Source organism: Symphodus melops (genome assembly GCF_947650265.1).
Source record: "Symphodus melops genome assembly, chromosome: 1".
Classification (NCBI taxonomy): domain Eukaryota; kingdom Metazoa; phylum Chordata; class Actinopteri; order Labriformes; family Labridae; genus Symphodus; species Symphodus melops.
In genome coordinates, this window is record NC_136691.1 from 699,258 (window position 1) to 705,960 (window position 6,703).

Sequence of the window (6,703 nt, forward strand, 5' to 3'; positions counted from 1 at the left end):
CTGAGTAACATTGTGTGTTCCCTCTGTGCAAAGTCTCCAAAGTATAAAACTCTGGGCTTTAAAAGACTACATGAGCCTTTGGCTATAATCTGGCACATTGACACGTCTATGTTCATAAATGTGCACTGTCCCTATTTCAATAGAAGGGGTTCCCAGAAAGTCGATTGGCACAGTTAGCACCTCCACGTCGGGTATGCTCTGACCTGTTCTGACACTCTTTTACTGGAAGCACACATTTTATTACAGTTTACTGTCAGAGCTTAAAACGTTTTCTCTTCCTGCTGCTGTGGAGGGAGATCAGCTCAAACCTCAAAGTCTCACAAAGAATCTTTAATTACATTAAAGTCTGTCCTGAGGACTTTTGGCTCCTGTGCGTCACTCAGATGATGTTTTATTTGGCAATTAAGAAGACTGACTGTGTTCACATCATCATTGGCATTTTAAAGATTAGACTGTATTCTGCAGTTTATGTCGACGCTGCTTTTCAGCTGCTGAAAATGAAAACGGCAACAGCTCTAAAAAAATCTTTTTTAAAAAGTGTATACCTTAAAGTTCAAGATGTGCTGTTGAGCTCTGACAGCAGCGGCAGCCTGGAGGAGGAAGACGCAGAACGCCGTGCTGACGAGGACGAGACGGACTCCCCGCTGACATGACAAGACAGGAACACCAAATATAGGTCACGACAGAAAAACCACACTGTTCCTTTTTTAGACAACAATTTCAAACAAACCAGAAGGGCTAATGTTAGCGTGCTAATGTTAGCATGCTAATGTTAGTGCTCTTTAGTTAGCTGGTAGCTTCTATCACCTGTGTCCTGCATCGTAGTGTTAGCATGCTAATGTTAGCACTCTTTAGTTAGCTGGTAGCTTCAATCACCTGTGTCCTGCACTGTTGTGTTAGCATGCTAGTATTAGTGCTCTTTAGTTAGCTGGTAGCTTCAATCACCTGTGTCCTGCATCGTAGTGTTAGCATGCTAATGTTGGCACTCTTTAGTTAGCTGGTAGCTTCTATCACCTGTGTCCTGCACTGTTGTGTTAGCATGCTAGTATTAGTGCTCTTTAGTTAGCTGGTAGCTTCAATCACCTGTGTCCTGCATCGTAGTGTTAGCATGCTAATGTTGGCACTCTTTAGTTAGCTGGTAGCTTCTATCACCTGTGTCCTGCACTGTTGTGTTAGCATGCAAGTATTAGTGCTCTTTAGTTAGCTGGTTAGCTTCAATCACCTGTGTCCTGCACTGTTGTGTTAGCATGCTAGTATTAGTGCTCTTTAGTTAGCTGGTAGCTTCAATCACCTGTGTCCTGCATCGTAGTGTTAGCATGCTAATGTTGGCACTCTTTAGTTAGCTGGTAGCTTCTATCACCTGTGTCCTGCACTGTTGTGTTAGCATGCTAGTATTAGTGCTCTTTAGTTAGCTGGTGGGTTCAATCACCTGTGTCCTGCACTGTTGTGTTAGCATGCTAATGTTAGCGCTCTTTAGTTAGCTGGTTAGCTTCAATCACCTGTGTCCTGCACTGTTGTGTTAGCATGCTAGTATTAGTGCTCTTTAGTTAGCTGGTAGCTTCAATCACCTGTGTCCTGCATCGTAGTGTTAGCATGCTAATGTTAGCGCTCTGTAGTTAGCTGGTTAGCTTCATGTAAACTGACACAGAATGATGTAAAAACTCTTCATCAAATAATCAGTGAGTATGTTCTTCTTCTTCTTGACTCAAACAGCTTTTATACACAAGGGGAGGAGCCATGTAAACACAGCTCTGACAACAACACAGCCAGCAGGACTCCAGCTTCTTCGTGCCCTCTTGGCCCCGCCTTCCCAGACTCGATTCAGCCGTTTCAAACACTTCATCAGCGCTGAGAAATGTGCAGGAAGATAAAAAAGGTCGGACAGACGGAGTAATCTTCCAGCTGGAGGCTGAGACGGGAGGAGCGGGTTCTGGTCTTATTATGCTTCACATGGACTGTGGACAGATCAATAGGACTTTCTTCTAGCAGGTAATGAGCAGCGTCTTCGCCCCAGTGATTCGTATCAGGCTCCTCTGAGCATCAGTGAAACACAGCTGACAGGTCTTATCTGATCTGAAACAGGAAGTGGTTCAGTTCAATAGATGAGGGCTGGAGCCGTCAGATTCCAGATTGCTTCGTACTCGAGGCTTTTTCTTTTTTTGTCTTTAATGTATTTCACTTATGTCTTTGTGCAGCCTTCTTATCTGTCTCAACAAACCTGGAGGCTTTGAGAAGCAGCCACCCGTTTAATCCATGGAGGGGGTCCTCGTAGAGGGGGGGACGCTGCTCGTGTTTAGGCGTACAGTAATACCTCGTTTTTAAAAGAGAAAAGAAGAAGAAGAAGAAAAGAGCGTGTAGCAGATTTGACAGGATTTAAATCGATGTTTTGGGCCTCCTACCAACATTCAGCAGCAACGAGGAGGAGAGGAGTCAGATCGGCCCCCTAAAACCTAAATCCCACCTGATGCGTCCGTCTCGATGACGGCAGCAGAGCGTCCTCAGGCGCCGCTGCGTCTCCGTCCTCTGCAGCAGAGACTCAAGACTTTTCTTTCTGCAGGATGTCTGAGCATCAATCCACCACGTCCAGGATGAAGTTATTCTCACTCTCACACCACGTGTGTCCTCCCACCACACAGATGGTGGACGTGTCTGTTCAGACGTTTGTCCATCACACATCAAACTGTGTGAGAGGAAACTGAAGGCCGAGAGGACGCCAGAGAGGACGCCAGAGAGGACGCCAGAGAGGACGCCAGAGAGGACGCCACATGACATCACTGCCAAACCAAGAATACTGTCCTTCTATGTGTCAGTCTTCAAGTCTTCACACTTCCTTCCATATGTCCAGCTCACACACACAGCTCACACACGTAGAAACACACAGCTCACACACACGTAGAAACACACAGCTCACACACAGCTCACACACACAGCTCACACACACACACACACACACAGCTCACACACAGCTCACACACACAGCTCACAGCTCACACACACACGTAGAAACACACAGCTCACACACACACGTAGAAACTGTGTGACTAAATATTGCAGCATCAGATTCATTTGTGTGAATCTCCCTGGAGACCCTCCTTACAGCCGTCGTCAGGGGCAACGGACATGCACGACCATCATGAGCTCCATTCTGACTTAGGCAGCAATCGACTGTAGGATTTCTATTGTTGCTTTGTGAGGAGCCGGTCACATGGGGGGGAGGGGGGGGGACTCACCTGGGCCTGCTGCATTCTGGTCAACACAGAGCCGCTCACACACACACACACACACACACACACACACACACACACACACACACACACACACACACACACACACACACTCTGATGATTAACACACTCGTAACTCTTTTTGTTGATTAATTCAACTCGTTTTAAAGAATAAATTATTTGTTCACTTTAATGAACTTCTGACTCCGCCCCTTCTCTGATCCGACGGGCATCCTTTAATTCAGACTCTTTATAGACCCATTAAAACTCTGATCACACATAAAATAAATGACCTGCTGCATCACAGATTCACTCAGAACCAGAGCGATGAAACCTGCTGGTTGAATAGAGACACAGAGTTAATGCAGCAGTGTCTCACCTGAGACCTGAGACACTCTGTCCAACACCAGAGAGCAGCTGATGCCTCTGTGAATGACAGGTAACACAGTGATCAGCACTTCCTGTAATGAATAACTCTGCATGTGGGCACACAGCATGCCGCTCTGACAGATCTGCTAACACAACATCTGTCTTCAGATTTGCAGCTTCGCTTCAGAAGTGCTGAGCGTGTTTAATATGAAGTAGTGTCGTCTGACCTCCAATCACAAACACAGTTTATTGATCAGTGCTTGGAACCATCTGCACAGTCTGTGCTGCGCTCACAGCCGCTCGATGATGATTTTAAGGTGTTTCTGCACAGTGACAGCATGTTAGCACAGGAGGAGGTGAGAAGAGCCTTTTTAAAGATCAGCAACCTCACTGTTGAAACAAGTGTCACATCCTGCAGTTCCTGGAGTGTCCACTAGAGGCTGGCTGCAGTACCTGGAGTGTCCACTAAAGGCTGGCTGCAGTTCCTGGAGTGTCCACTAGAGGCTGGCTGCAGTTCCTGGAGTGTCCACTAGAGGCTGGCTGCAGTACCTGGAGTGTCCACTAGAGGCTGGCTGCAGTTCCTGGAGTGTCCACTAGAGGCTGGCTGCAGTACCTGGAGTGTCCACTAGAGGCTGGCTGCAGCAGCACAGGAAGTCACATACACACCCATTCAAACAGCCTGTTTTTACAGCAGACATGAACATGTTTACAGCCTGCTTCAAAAAACCAAATAGGTGTGATTAGCTCATGTCTCCATCCACACACACTGTACGGGGGGAATGTTTTGATGACTCAGCAGTTTTGATTGGATGAAGGATCAGAGTTATTCACAACAAGGCGTGTAGCTGAGCTGATTGACAGGTGGGCGCCGTGTAGCGGTTTGTCAGGAGGCTTAAAACCCGCCTCAGCTCTCAGCCTGTCGTTAGCTTGACTCAAAGTTAGCATGAGACAGCATTTCCAGCACGGAGACCGCCATCCATGGGACTCCAGCGCCCCCTGCAGGGACACACGGGGGACTCCAGCGCCCCCTGCAGGGACACACGGGGGACTCCAGCGCCCCCTGCAGGGACACACGGGGGACTCCAGCGCCCCCTGCAGGGACACACGTTAGTCTGTGTTTGCTGTGAATAAATTCTTAAATTACGGGCGTAACGACAGTCAGGACTTCTTCTGTTAAATGTCTGACCTGCAGAGATGAAGCAGCTCTGTGTGCTCGATCAAACTGAAACCTGCAGCATGCAGTGAGGGGTTTTTTAGCGGCAGCTTTGAAGCAGGTGATGTGATTCAGCCGTTTAGAGAGGGGGAGGAGCTCAGACATCGAGGGGGGAGCTCACAGTTTAGCTGCTGCCTCTCTGAATCCTCGCCCACTGTGGTGACGGACACAGATCAGGATCCTCCTGGGAACTCCCTGTGGAGCTTCTCTGGGCTCGTCTAACTTTTAACAGACGGTACGGGGCAGACGGAGAACTCGCTGGAGGGATTATATATCTCATCTGGTCTGGGATCATCTCAGGATACCCCAGGAAGAGCGGGAAGTGGCTTAGTTAGCCTGCTGCTACTGTTAGCTTTCATTTATATAAATACAGCCGGAGACAACGGGCTGCTTAACCTGGGGGAGGGGCTACTGCCCTTTGTGATGTCATGAAGGGAAAAGTGGAGCAGGCAGAAGACGGAGAGGATGGACTTTTGGAGACAGACATGTTAGAGGAACATGGAGGAGAGGATTTATTTCATATGTTCTTCCTGTACGTCACATCGGTTCAGCTGAAATAATCATGAAGAGAGAGAAACAAAGAGCAGACGGAGAACAGGATCAGTCTGGGACTCTATAAAGCCTTTCTACTCGCTCGGTCTCAGACCGGGCCGACTCTGGATTTGAAATCCAGACCGGTCAAGACCTTCACTGATAGGCTGTTTCATCACCCGGCTGACCACTGCAAACTGGTTTCACTGACTGTGATCTTGAAACAGATCTTTTTATGAACCTGTTAAATAAAATGAAGGACAACTTTAGAGTCCCCCCCCCCCCCCCCCCCCCCCCTGCAGAGTCTGAGTCAGATCTCAACCTGCAAAGATAAAAGTCAAACTCTCACTTACATCTTTTTCCACTTTACCATTTTCTGTTTTTTCATTTTTCACATCCTGAGAGATCAACTGAACTTCAGCTCCTTTAATCCCTGCTAATTCAAATCTTTCATATTTTAATTGCACACCTGGTCCCGGTCCCAGTCCTGGTCTTCTCCTGTGCTAACACCAGCCTCTGTGATTGGATGGAGACCTGGCTCTGAGCTCCTGTTTTATAATAATCAGATGCACCGCTTCACATTATAAAAGATAAAATGGTGTTGAGTTTGAGTTGCAGGAAACATTTCACATCGTTAGTTGCATCAAATTTTAGAGTTTTGAAATGGATGAAAACGTGTTTGAACACCTGAAGCCGTCAAGATGGAGTCCATCACTAAAAGGAGGTCGTGACAGGTACAGGTACGTTGTGTAGTCGCTCCTCTCTGTCACGGAGCAGCAACGTCAGGACGAAGTACAGAATACAGAAGAATAAAACCCTTAAAAACACAAAACAAACACACAAAGAGGTTTTAGCCTCATTATTATCCTAGTGGTTCAGATGGGTACTGCAGTGTAAATTCTAATCCTTACAGAGAGCTGCCAGAATTTGCTCGTAGTTAATGACATGAGCGGCGCCTGGATGTGTGGGCACCCATCAATCCAGAACTCCCTCCTTTGTGCTCGTGATGGTCCACCAACAGCCACCTGACTGAAGAAATTGCAGCTCCGCACTGATTGCTAATCTATGAAGCAAAGGGCTCAGTGACAGCCGGTAGTTAGACTGCCAGTAAACACGTCCAGTCACAACCATTCATTTAAAACGAAAAAACATTTATTTCAATTCAAGTGCTGCAGTCCACGACATGGCGAGTGTGCCCGTGTAGAAACATTTATCACGTATGTTTGTGAGGTTTCAAGCCTCATTTGTCGACACGCGGTGTGAAACATGCCCGCCACTGAAAAACACATCGATCATTTAGAAGAAGAAGAAGAGACAGAAAAGATCGAGACGTATCAAAAGTACATCGTTTGGAAAGTACAGAACA